General features: G+C 39.7%; 1 protein-coding gene across 4 annotated transcripts in view; it reads left to right on the top strand.

The window, feature by feature from the left end:
* NUDT6 (nudix hydrolase 6) overlaps nt 1-13267 on the top strand; it is a 77943-nt gene that overhangs the window by 14179 nt on the left and 50497 nt on the right. The gene's annotated exons all lie outside the window — the stretch shown is intronic.

Here is a 13267-nt window from a genome sequence, read left to right as displayed (position 1 = left end):
TTATTGTTCCGCACGGGCTCAGCAGCTCCCCAGCACAGGGGACCCTTCTGTACCAGGGGTCAAACCAGTGTCCCTTGCATTGCAAGGCAGATTCTTAACCACTTGTCCAGTAGTTCCCAGACCAGGGAAGCCCTGTCTTGTTCTTTTTTTGTGGATGAGTAGTATTCTGTTCTGTATATATATATGTACCACATCTTTTTACAGGTTTTTCTATTAAATGGTAGTCTTGGTGATGCAGAATTCTATTATATTTTCTGTTGACCAATCATGATACAGTGGTATTGAGTGAGTAATAGTTACATAATCACAACAGTAAAATATTTTGATCAGTTTTCACAGTCAGTAGCCAGACAATAAAAGATAATTACAATTGCAAGCCATAATGGGAACATGATTAGTCTAACAATAAAATAATTACATACAGTTTGGAGGGGGGGGGGTCAAGCAGAGTGATGTGATAAGGGAAAATGCATACATGCACATATTTTCATCTACCCAGCCAGTGTATGTCTTTTGTTTGATACATTTAATCCATTTACCTTTGAGGTAATTATTGATATGTATGATCCTATTACCATTTTCTTAATTGTTTTGGGTTTATTTTCTGTAGGTCTTTTCCTTCTCTTCTGTTTACTGCCTAGAAAGTTCCTTTAACGTTTATTGTAAAGCTGGTTTGGTGGTGCTGAATTCTCTTTACTTGTCTGGAAAGCTTGATTTCTCCATCAAATCTAAATGAGAGTCTTGAATTCTTTTTCAGGAAGGTTGCCTATCTCCACTTCATTTAGTTGTTTTTGGGGGGTTTTATCTTGTCCCTTCCTCTGGGACATAACTTTCTGCTTTTTCATCCTGATTAACTTTCTTTAATGTGGTTTTTGTTCTAGCCCCAGTGAACTCTGGTTCTTCTGTCTTGCTCTGGTGGGCAGGGTCTTGCTCAGTAAATCTTTAATCCAATTATTTGCTAATGGGTGGGGTTGTGCTCCCTCCCTGTTAGTTGTTTGGCCTGAGGATACCCAGCCCTGGGGTCTAAGGGCTCTGTTTTTGCTGTTGTTCAGTTGCCCAGTTCTGACTCTTTGCCACCCCATGAACTGCAGCGGGCCAGGCCTCCGTGTCCCACACCATCTCCCAGAGTTTGCCCAAGTTCATGTCCATTGCATCAGTGGTGCCATCCAGCCATCTCATTCTCTGACACCTTCTTCTGCCCTCAATCTTTCCCAGCATCCAGGGTCTTTTCCAGTGAGTCGACTGTTCACATCAGGTGACCAAAATATTGTAGCTTCAGCATCAGTCCTTCCAATGAATATTCAGGGTTGATTTCCTTTAAGACAGACTGGTTTGATCTTCTTGCTGTCCAAGGGACTCTAAAGAGTCTTCTCCAGCACCACAGTTCAAAGGCATCAATTCTTCTGCACTCTGCCTTCTCTGTGGTCCAACTCTCACAATCATACGTGATCATTGGAAAGACCATAACCTTAACTATATGGACCTTTGTCAGCAGAGTGATGTCTTTGCTTTTCAACACACTATCTAGGCTTGTCATGCCTTTCATGCCAAGAGGCATTTGTCTTCTGATTTCATGACCACGGTCCCCATCCACGGTGATTTTAGAGCCCAAGAAGAAGACGTCTGTTACTTCTTCCATCTTTTCCTCTTCTATTTGCCATGAAGTGATGCGGCCGAATGCCATGATCTTAGTTTTTTCAGTATTTACTTTTAAGCTGGCTTTTTCACTCTCCTCCTTCACCCTCATCGAGAGGTTCTTTAGTTCCTCTTTGCTTTCTGCCGTTAGAGTGGTATCATCTGCATACATGAGGTTGTTGATGTTTCTCCTGTTGTAACTCATCCAGCCTGGCATCTTTCATGATGTGCTCTGTGTATAAGTTAAATAAACAGGGTGACAACAGACAGCCTTGTCATACTCCTTTCTCAATCCTGAACTAGCCAGTTGTTCCATACAGGGTTCTAACTGATGCTTCTTGACTTGCATACATGTTTCTCAGGAGACAGGTAAGAGGTCTAGTATTCCCATCTCTTTAAGATTTTTCCAGTTTTTTATGATCCACACAGTGCAAGGCTTTAGCATAGTTAATGGAATAGGTAGATGTTTTTCTAGGAATTCCTTTGTTTTCTCTGTGATCCAGCAAATGTTGGCAATTTGATCTCTGGTTCCTCTGCCTTTTCTAAACCCAGCTTGGATATCTGGAAGTTCTTGGTTCATGTAATGCAGAAGCATACCATGCAAAATTTTAAGCATGATCTTAAATGGCAACCCACTCCAGTATTCTTGCCTTGAAAATCCTATGGACAGAAGAGCCTGGCAGGCTATACAGTCCATGAGGTTGTGAAGAGTCAGACATGAATGAGCAATTTGACTTTGCTTTACTTTAGTAGCGTGGGAAATGAGTGCAATTGTCCAGTGGTTTGAACATTCTTTAGTACTGTCCTTCTTGGGATTGGGATGAGGATTGACCTTTTCCAGTCCTGTAGTCACTGCTAGGTCTTCCAGATTTGTGGACATGTTGAGTGCAGCACTTTGATAGCATATCTTTGGGGTTTTTAAATAGCTCTACTGGAATTCCATCACATCCATTACTAACTTTATTGACAGCAGTGCTTTTTAAGGCCCACTTGACTTCACACTCCAGAATGTCTGGCTCTGGGTGATTAACCATACCATAATGATTATCTGGTTAATTTTTGTACAGTTCTTTATGTATGCTTCTGGCTTCATTTAATCTCTTTGGCTTCTACTAGGTCGCTCTTGTTTCTGTCCTTTATTTGTGCCCATCTTTGGATGAATTGTTCCCTTGATATTTCCAGTTTTCCTGAAGCTCTAGTCTTTCCCCTTCTGTTGTTTTCCTGTATTTCTTTGCATCATTCATTGAAGAAGGCCTTCTTGTCTCTCCTTGCTATTCTCTAGAACTCTGCGTTGAGCTGAGTCTACCTTTCCCTTTCTCCCTTGCTTTTCGCTTTTCCTCTTTAGATAACCACTTTGCCTTCTTGTTGGGGTGGGTTTGTTCACTGCCTTCTGAACTGTATTACAGACCTCTGTCCATAGTTCTTCAGGCATGCTGTTTACTGGATCTAATCCCTTAAATCTATTCATTACCTCGATTGCATATTCATAGGGAATTCAAGTCGTACCTGGCTCAGTTCAGTTCAGTCTCAGTCGTGTCCGACTCTTCACAACCCCATGAATCGCAGCACGCCAGGCCTCCCTGTCCATCACCAACTCCTGGAGTTCACCCAGACCCACGTCCATCAAGTCAGTGATGCCATCCAGCCATCTCATCCTCTGTCATCCCCTTTTCCTCCTGCCCCCAATCCCTCTCAGCATCAGAGTCTTTTCCAATGAATCAACTCTTCGCATGAGGTGGCCAAAGTACTGGAGTTTCAGCTTCAGCATCATTCCCTCCAAAGAAATCCCAGGGCTGATCTCCTTCAGAATGGACTGGTTGGATCTCCTTGCAGTCCAAGGGACTCTCAAGAGTCTTCTCCAGCACCACAGTTCAAAAGCATCAATTCTTCAGCGCTCAGCCTTCTTCACAGTCCAACTCTCACATCCATACATGACCACAGGAAAAACCATAGCCTTGATTAGACAGACCTTTGTTGGCAAAGTAATATCTCTGCTTTTGAATATGCTGTCTAGGTTGGTCATAACTGTCCTTCCAAGGAGTAAGCGTCTTTTAATTTCATGGCTGCAGTCACCATCTGCAGTGATTTTGGAGCCCAAAAAAATAAAGTCTGATACTGTTTCCACTGTTTCCCCATCTATTTCCCATGAAGTGATGGGACCAGTTGCCATGATCTTCGTTTTCTGAATGCTTTAAGCCAACTTTTTCACTCTCCACTTTCACTTTCATCGAGAGGCTTTTTAGTTCCTCTTCACTTTCTGCCATAAGGGTGGTGTCATCTGCATATCTGAGGTTATTGATATTTCTCCTGGCAATCTTGATTCCAGCTTGTGTTTCTTCCAGTCCAGCGTTTCTCATACCTGGCTAGCCTGGTGCTTTTCCCCACTTTATAGTTTAAGCCTGAATTTTGCTTTGAGAAGCTGATCTGAGCCACAGTCAGCTCCAGGTCTTGATTTTGCTGACTCTAAAGAACTTCTCCATCTTTGGCTACAAAGAATGTAATCAATTTGATTTCGGTATTGACCCTTTGGTAATGTCCATTTGTAAAGTCATCTCTTGTATTGTTTCAAAAGGATGTTTGCTATGACCAGTGCATTCTCTTGGCAGAATTCAGTTAGCCTTTGCCCTGCTTCTTTTTGTGCTCCAAGACCAAACTTGCCTGTTATTCCTGGTATCTTGACTTCCTGTTTTTGCATTCCAATCCCCAGTGATGAAAAGAACATATTTTTTTGGTGTTAGTTCTAGGAGATCTTCTAGGTCTTCAAGGAACTGACCTTAAATCTATTCATTACCTCGACTGCTTATTCATAGGGAATTTAAGTCGTACTTGGCTCAGTTCAGTTCAGTCTCAGTCGTGTCCGACTCTTCACGACCCCATGAATTGCAGCACGACAGGCCTCCCTGTCCATCACCAACTCCCGGAGTTCACCCAGACCCACGTCCATTGAGTCAGTGATGGTGGTAGGGGCATAGACTTGAATTACTATGATGTTGAATGGCTTGCCTTGGAAACAAACCCAGATCATTCTGTGGTTTTTGAGGTTGCACCCAAGGACGGCATTTCAGATTGTTTTGTTGATTATGAGGACTGCTCCATTTCTTCTAAGGGATTCTTGCCCAAAGTAGTAGATATAATGGTCTTCTGAATTAACTTCGTCCATTCCCGTCCACTTTAGTTCATGGATTCCTAAGATGTCTATGTTTACTCTAGCCATCTCCTGCTTGACCATGTCCAATTTACCTTGATTCATGGACCTAATATTCCAGGTTCCTATGCCATACTGTTCTTTGCAGCATCACATTTTACTTTCATCACCAGACAAATCCACAACTGAGCATCATTTCCACTTTGGCCAAGCCACTTCATTCTTTCTGGGGCTATTAGTAGATGTCCTCTGCTCTTTCCTAGTAGCATAGTGGACACCTTCTGGCCTGGAGGACTAATCCTTTAGTGTCGTATCTTTTTGTCTTTTTATACAGTTCAGGAGGTTCTCATGGCAAGTATACTGGGATTATTTGCCATTCCCTCCTCCAGTGGATCATGTTTTGTCAGGACTCTCTACTGTGACCCATCTGTCTTGGGTGGCCCTACATGGCATGGCTCATAGCTTCATTGAGTTACACAAGCCGCTTTGCCACAACAAGCCAGTAATCTGTGAAGGGCTCTGTAGTAGGGTTAATGGTGACCCCCAGGAGGGCTTACACCAAGGGGAGCCTTTCATGACTACTACTGCCAGTGCTCCAGTCCCAGTGATGAGCCCCTGCCAACCCAAACCTCCACAGGAGACCCTCCACAACTAGCAGGGGTTTTGGTCAGTATCCTGTGGAGTCACTGCTCCTTTCCTCTGGTTTCTGGTGCAGGCAAGATTTTGTTTTTGTGCCCTCCAAGACTGGAGTCCCTGTTTCCCCTAGTCCTGTGTAAGTCCTGTAATCAAATCCCGCTGGCCTTCAAGGTCAGATTCCCCAGGCCGGGAACCCTGATGTGGGGTTCAGAACCTGTACAACAATGGGAAAACTTCTTTGGTATTATTCTCCAGTTTGTGGATCACCCACCTGGTGGTCATTGGATTTTATTTTATTGTGATTGCGCCCCTCCTACTGTCTCTCTGCAGCAGCAGCTTTGTGGATGTGGGATATCTTTTGATGGGTTCCATTATCCTCCTTTCAATGGTTGTTCAATAGCTAGTTGTGATTTTGGTGTTCTCACAGGAGAAGATGAGCACCCATCCTTCTATTCTGCCACCTTAAACTGGAACTACCACATTTTTATTCGTTCATCTGTGGAAGGTCATTTAGGTTGTTTCCATGACTGGGCTATTGTAAGTAATGCTGCTGTGAACATAAACATGCAAGTATCTTTTTGAATTTGCATTTTGCTGGATCACATGGTAATTCTATCTTTAGTTTTTTGAGGAACTTCCATTCTGTTTTCCATAGTGGCTCTACCAACTTATATTCCCAGCAATAGAGTAGAAAGGTCCCCTTTTCTCCACATCTCCTCCTGCATTTGTTATTTATATGGAGTTTTTAGCAGTGGCGATTTTGGTGTGAAGTGGTACCTCATTGTAGTTTTAATCTGCACTTCTCTAGTAACTAGCAGTGTTGAGCATCTTTTCATGTGCTTATTGGATGTCTGTATTTCTTCTCTGGAGAAATACCTATTTAGGTGTTATGTCCCTTTTTCAATTGGGTTGTTGATTTTGTGTTACTGAGTTGTTCGAGTTGTTGTATTTTGGAAATTAAGCCCTTGTCGATCTCATCATTTTCAAATATTTTCTCCCATTCTGTAGATTGTCTTTTCATTTTGTTTATGGTTTTTCCTTTGCTCTGCAAAAGCTTCTGAGTTTCATTAGGTTTCATTTGTTTATTTTCTTTTTGTTTTCATTACGAGGTGGGTTAGAAAAGATCTTGCTGTGATTTGTGTCAGTGTTCTGCCTGTGTTTTCCCTTAAGAGTTTTATAGTATCTGGCCTTATATTTAGGTCTTTAATCCATTTTGAGCTTATTTTTCTGTGTGGTGTCAGGGAGTATTCTAATTTCATTCTTCTACATGTAGCTGTCCAGTTTTCCGGGAACCACTGTCTTTTCTCCATTGTATATTCTTGCCTCCTTTATCATAGAGTGTGTGTATGTGTGCTTAGTCGTGTCCAAGTCTTTGCAACACCATGGAATGTAGCCTGCCAGACTCCTCTGTCCATGTAATTTTCAAGGCAAGATTACTGGAGAGGGTTGCCATTTGCTATTCCAGGCCATATTCTTGACCCAGGGATCAAACCCATGACTCTGGCATCTCCTGCATTGACAGCTGTATTCTTTACCACTGCACTGTGTGGGAAGCCCTTGTCATAATTACCTGAACATAAGTGTGTGGGTTTATCTCTGGACATTCTGTCCTGTTCCATTGATCTATATTTCTATTCCTGTGTCAGTCCCATACTGTTTTTATTTTTATTTTTTTTATTTTATTTTTAAACTTTACATAATTAGTTTTGCCAAATATCAAAATGAATCCATCACAGGTATACATGTGCTCCCCATCCTGAACCCTCCTCCCTCCTCCCTCCCCATACCATCTCTCTGGGTCGTCCCAGTGCACTAGCCCCAAGCATCCAGTATCGTGCATTGAACCTGGACTGGCATCTCGTTTCATACATGATATTTTACATGTTTCAATGCCATTCTCCCAAATCTTCCCACCCTCTCCCTCTCCCACAGAGTCCATAAGACTGTTCCATACACCAGTGTCTCTTTTGCTGTCTCGTACACAGGGTTATTGTTATCATCTTTCTAAATTCCATATATATACTGATGTTAAATTGGATTGCTTACTTAATTTCTCTTTCCAGTCTTTCATTGTTAGCCTATAGAAAGGCAACAGATTTCAGTGTATTCATTTTGTATCCTGAAACTTGAATACTGAATTCATTGGTGAGCTCTAGTAGTTTTCCAGTAGCATTTTTAGGATTTTCTGTGTATCGTGTCATCTGCAATCAGTGATAATTTTACTTCTTATTTCCAATTGAGATCCCTGTTAACTTTTTTTCTTCTCTGATTGCTGCAGCAGGACTTCATAAACTATGTTGAATTACAGTGGTGAGAGTGCATATCCTTGACTTGTTTCTGATCTTCGAGGAAATGCTTTCAGCTTTTTACTGTTGAGTATGATGTTAGCTGTGGGTTTGTCATGTATTTCCTATATGCTGAGGTAGGTTCCTTCTGTGCCTACTTTCTAGAGTTTTGTTTTTTGTTTTTTTATAAATGGGTGTTTAAGTTTTCTTCAAAAGCTTTTTCTGCATCTATTGAGATGATCATATATTTTTTTTCTTCAGTTTGTTAATGTGATATATCACACTGATTTGTAGATATTGATAAAACCTTATATCCTTGAAATAAATACCACTTGATCATGATGTATGATCCTTTTAATATACTATAAAGTTCAGATTGCTGGTATTATGTTGAGGATTTTTGCGTCTGTATTCATCAGTGACATTGACCTGTAATTTTCTTTTTTTGTGATATCGTCTGATTTTGGTATCAGGTTGATGATGGGCTCATAGAATGAGTTTGGGAGTGTTCCTTCCTCTGCAATTTTTGGGAATAATTTCAAAAGAGTGGGTGTTAACTCTTCTCTAAATGTTTGATAGAATTAGCCTGTGAAGCCTTCAGGTCCTGGACCTTTGTTTGTTGGGAGATTTTTAATCACAGTTTCAATACTTGTGAAGTCTGTTTATATTTTGTTTCTTCCTGCTCAATTTTGGAAAATTATACCTAAGTATTATTCCGTTTCTTCTAGAATGTCTGTTTTATTGGTATATAGTTGCTTGTAGTAGTCTTTTATGATCCTTTGTATTTTTATTGTGTCTGTTGTAACTTGTTCTTTTTCATTTCTTTTATTATTGATTTGAGCCCTTTCACCTTTTTTCTTGATGAGTCTGGCTAAAGATTTATCAATTTAGTTAACTTTTCAAAGAACCAGGCTTTAGTTTCATTGATCTTTGCTGTTTTCTTCATCTCTATTTCATTCATTTCTGCTCTGATCTTTATGATTTCTTTTCCCCTCTTTCAGTTTTATTTTTTCTTTCTCTAGTTGCTTTAAGTATAAGGCTAGGTTGTGAATTTGAGACTTTTTCTTGTTTCTGGAAGTAAGATTGGATTGCTATAAACTTCCCTCTTAGGACTGCTTTTGCTGCATCCCATAGGTTTTTGGATCATCATTTTTGTTTTTATTTGTCTCTAGGCATTTTTTGATTGCTTCTTTTTTATTTCTTCAGTGACCCATTAGTTATTTAATAGCATACTGTTTAGCCTCCATGTGTTTGTTTTTTATAGTTTTTCCTGTACTTGATTTCTGACCTCATAGCATTGTGGTTGGAAAAGATACTTGGTATGGTTTCAAGTTTCATAAATTTACTGAGTCTTGCTTTTTGGTCCAAGATATCAATCCTGGAAAGCATTGCATGTGCCCTTGAGAAGCATATATATTTGCTGCTTTTGAATGGAATGGTCTATAAGTATCAGTTAAGGCCATCAGGAATAATATGTCATTTAAGGCCTGTGTTTCTCTGTTGATTTTCTGTCTGGATGATCTTTCCATTGATGAAAGTGGGCTGTTAAAGTCCGCTACTATTGTATTACTGTTGATGTCTTCTTTTATGGCTGTTAATATTTGCCTTATATATTGAGGTGGTCCTATGTTCAGGACATTTATATTAATGATATACCTTCTTGGATTGATCCCTTTATCATTATGTACCATCCTTCTTTGTCTTTTGTAATAGACTTTATTTTAAACTCTATTTTGTCATATGGCAGTGAGTTTGAGATTTTTCTTATATCCAGGGGTAAGATTGTATTGCTATAAACGTCCCTCTTAGAACTGTTTTTGTTTTGCTTAGAACTCTTTGGCTCTCTTTAAATTCCATTTGTATGGAATGGCAGTACAGAGCATGATACAATTTTTTTAACTTTTTTTTTAATATGTTGATTTAAAATATTGTTAAGTTTCAGGTGTTTGTTGAATCTGAACATTGAGCAAAGAATATTTCAGAATATTGAGCAGAGTTCTTCTGCTAAATAGTAAATCCTTGTTGCTTATCTATTTTATGTGTAGTGTTTTGTATCTGTTAATCCCGTACTCCTAGTTTATCACTCCCAACAATGTTCCCTTTTAGTAACTTTGTTACATGAATCTGCTTCTGTTTTGTATATATAGATTCATGTCTATTATTTCTTAGATTCCACTTACAGTTAGTATCTTGTATTAGTCTTTCTCTGATTCACTTAACTAAGTATTCATTAGATCCATCTATGTTGCTTCACATGGCAATATTTCATTCCTCTTTATGTCTGAGTAATATTCCATTGTAAATATATACCACAGCTTCTTAAGTCAGTGGTTTATTTCTGAGAACGTGGATTGTTTCTACAGTGCCTTAGTTTTTGTGAATAGTAGTGCTGTGAACATTGTTAGATATGTATCTTTTTGAATTAGAGTTTATGTCTTTCTGGATATGTACCCAAGCTTTGTGCAGTGGCACTGTTGTAGCCAGTGAGGTTTATCCAAGGTATGATTATTGTTAATTGGATATATAACCAGGAGTAGGATTATTGGATCATGTGGTTGTTCTATTTTCAGTTTTTTAAGGAACCTCCATATTTTTTCCCATAGTGGCTGCACCAGTTTACATTCCCACTAGCTGTGTAGAAGGTTCCCTTTTCTCCACATACTCGCCAACATTTACTGTTTGTAGACTTACTGCTGATGGCCATATGAAGTGATACCACACTGTATTTTGATTTGCATTTCTCTAAGAGTTAGTGCTCCTTGGAAGAAAAGTTTTGACCAACCTAGATAGCATATTCAAAAGCAGAGACATTACTTTGCCAACAAAGGTCCATCTAGTCAAGGCTATGGTTTTTCCAGTGGTCATGTATGGATGTGAGAGTTGGACTGTGAAGAAAGCTGAGCGCCGAAGAATTGATGCTTTTGAACTGTGGTGTTGGAGAAGACTCTTGAGAGTCCCTTGGACTGCAAGGAGATCCAACCAGTCCATTCTAAGGGAGATGAGTCCTGGGTGTTCATTGGAGGGACTGATGCTGAGGCTGAAACTCCAGTACTTTGGCCACCTCATGCAAAGAGTTGACTCATTGGAAAAGACTCTGATGCTGGGAGGGATCGGGGGCAGGAGGAAAAGGGGACGACAGAGGGTGAGATGGCTGGATGGTATCACGGACTAGATGGACATGAGTTTGAGTGAACTCCGAGAGTTGGTGATGGACAGGCAGGCCTGGCGTGCTGCAAGTCATGGGATTGCAAAGAGTCGGACATGACTGAGTGACTGAACTGAACTGAACTGAACTGAAGAGTTAGTGATGTTGCCTGTTGACCATCTGTCTGTCTTTGGAAAAATGACTCATATCTTCTACCCATTTTTCGATCGGTTTGTTTTTTTTGTTATTCAGTTGTACGAGATGTTCATATATTTTGGAAATAGAGCCCTTGTCAGTCATACCATTTGCAAATTTTTTGTCTCTGTCAATATGTTCTCTTTAATTTTGTTTATGGATTCGTTTGCTATGCTAAAGGTTTTACAAATTTGATTAAATCCCATCTGTTTAATTTTGCTCTTTTATTTTTATTTCTTTTCAACACCAAAAACGTCTTCTATTAGGGTATAGCCAGTTAACAATGTTATGGTTTCAGGTGAACAGTGAATAAATATACACATATCCATTCTCCCCAAAACTCCCCTCCCATCCATACTGCCACATAACATTTAGCAGAATTCCATGTGCTATACAATAGATCTTTGTTGGTTATCCATTTTAAATATAGCAAATATAGCAGTATGTACTTGACCTTCCAGAGTCCCTAACTAACCCTTTCCCCTGGCAACCATAAGTTCATTTTCTGTGAGTCTCTTTCTGTTTTGTAAGTAACTTCATTTCTATCATTTCTTTTTAGATTCCACATATAAGGATGTCATGTGATATTTATCCTCTGTCTGACTGCACTCAGTATGACTCTCTCTGGGTCCATACATGTTGCTGCAAAGCATCTTATTTCATTCTTTTTAATGGCTGAGTAATATTCCATTATATATATGTACCACATCTTCTTCACCCAGTCCTCTGTCAGTGGACATTTAGGTTGCTTCCATGTCTTGACTATTATAAACAGTGCTGCAGTGAACATGGGAGTGCATGTATCTTTGGGGACCATGTCTTTCTCTGGATATATGCCCAGGAGTGGGATTACAGGGCCATATGGTAGCTCTATTTTTAAGGAACCTCCACACTGATCTGGAGAAGGAAATGGCAACCCACTCTAGTATTCTTGCCTAGAGAATCCTGTGGACAGAGAAGCCTGGTGAGCTGCTGTCCATGGGGTTGCACAGAGTCGAACACAACTGAAGTGACTTAGCATTCATGCATGCGTTGGAGAAAGAAATGGCAACCCACTCCAGTATTCTTGCCTGGAGAATCCCAACGACAGAGGAGCCTGGTGGGCTGCCGTCGATGGGGTCTCACAGAGTTGGACACTTCTAAAGTGAGTTAGCAGGGGCAGCAGCATACTGATCTCCATAGCAGCTGTATCAATTTACATTCCCACCAAAAGTGCAGAGAGTTCCCTTCTCCATGTTCTCTCCAGCATTTGTGCTTTGTGATTTCTTGATGCTTGATGATAGCCATTATAAAACCTCATTATAGTTTTGACTTGCATTTCTCTAATAACTAGCAGTGTTGAACATCTTTTCATGTGCCTATTGGCCATCTGTATGTCCTCTTTGGAGAAATGTCTGTTCAAGTCCTCTAAACAAAAAAGAACAGATTGTTTGTTTTAATTTTACTAAGTTGTCTGTAAATTTTGGAGACTAATCCCTTATCACTCACATCATTTGCAAGTATTTTCTCCCAATCTGTGGTTGTGTTTTTATTTTGTTTATTGTTTCCTTTGCTGTGCAAAAGCTTTTGAGTTTAAGTAGCTACCATTTGTTTAATTTTGCTTTTATTTCCATTATTCTGGGTGATGGATCAAAAAAAGATCTATTGCTATGATTTTTGTTAGAGAGTGTTTTACCTATGTTTTCCTCTAAGAGTTTTATAGTGCTTGGTCTCACATTTAGATCTTTAATCCATTTTGAGCCTTTTTGTGTATAGACTTAAAGAATGACCTAATTTCTTTTTTTTACACGTAGCTGTTCAGTTTTCCCAGCACCATTCGTTAAAGAGGCTGTCTTTCTAACTTTGTGTAACCTTGCCTCCCTTTGTCATAGATTAATTGACTATAGATGTATATGCATATTTCTCAGTTTTCTGTCCTGTTTCATTTATCTATATTTCTGTTTTGGGGCCAGTACCATACTGTTTCGATGACTGTCACTTTGTAGTTTAATCTGAAGTCAGGGAACCTGATTCTTCCAGCTCCTTTTTTCAAGATTGCTTTGGCTATTCAGGACTTTTGTGTCTCCATACACATTTGGAGGTTTTTTGTTCTAGTTCTGTGAAAAATGCCATTGGTAATTTGATAGGGATTACATTGAATCTGGATTGCCTTAGGTAGTATAGTCATTTTGACAGTATTGATTTGTCCAATACAAAAACTTTTCAACTGTTTATGTCTTCAGTTTC

Source organism: Bos indicus x Bos taurus, chromosome 17, assembly GCF_003369695.1.
Source record: "Bos indicus x Bos taurus breed Angus x Brahman F1 hybrid chromosome 17, Bos_hybrid_MaternalHap_v2.0, whole genome shotgun sequence".
NCBI classification, from domain to species: Eukaryota; Metazoa; Chordata; class Mammalia; order Artiodactyla; family Bovidae; genus Bos; species Bos indicus x Bos taurus.
The sequence above is the reverse complement of the archived record's forward strand: the minus strand, read 5'-3'. Positions and strand labels throughout refer to the sequence as shown.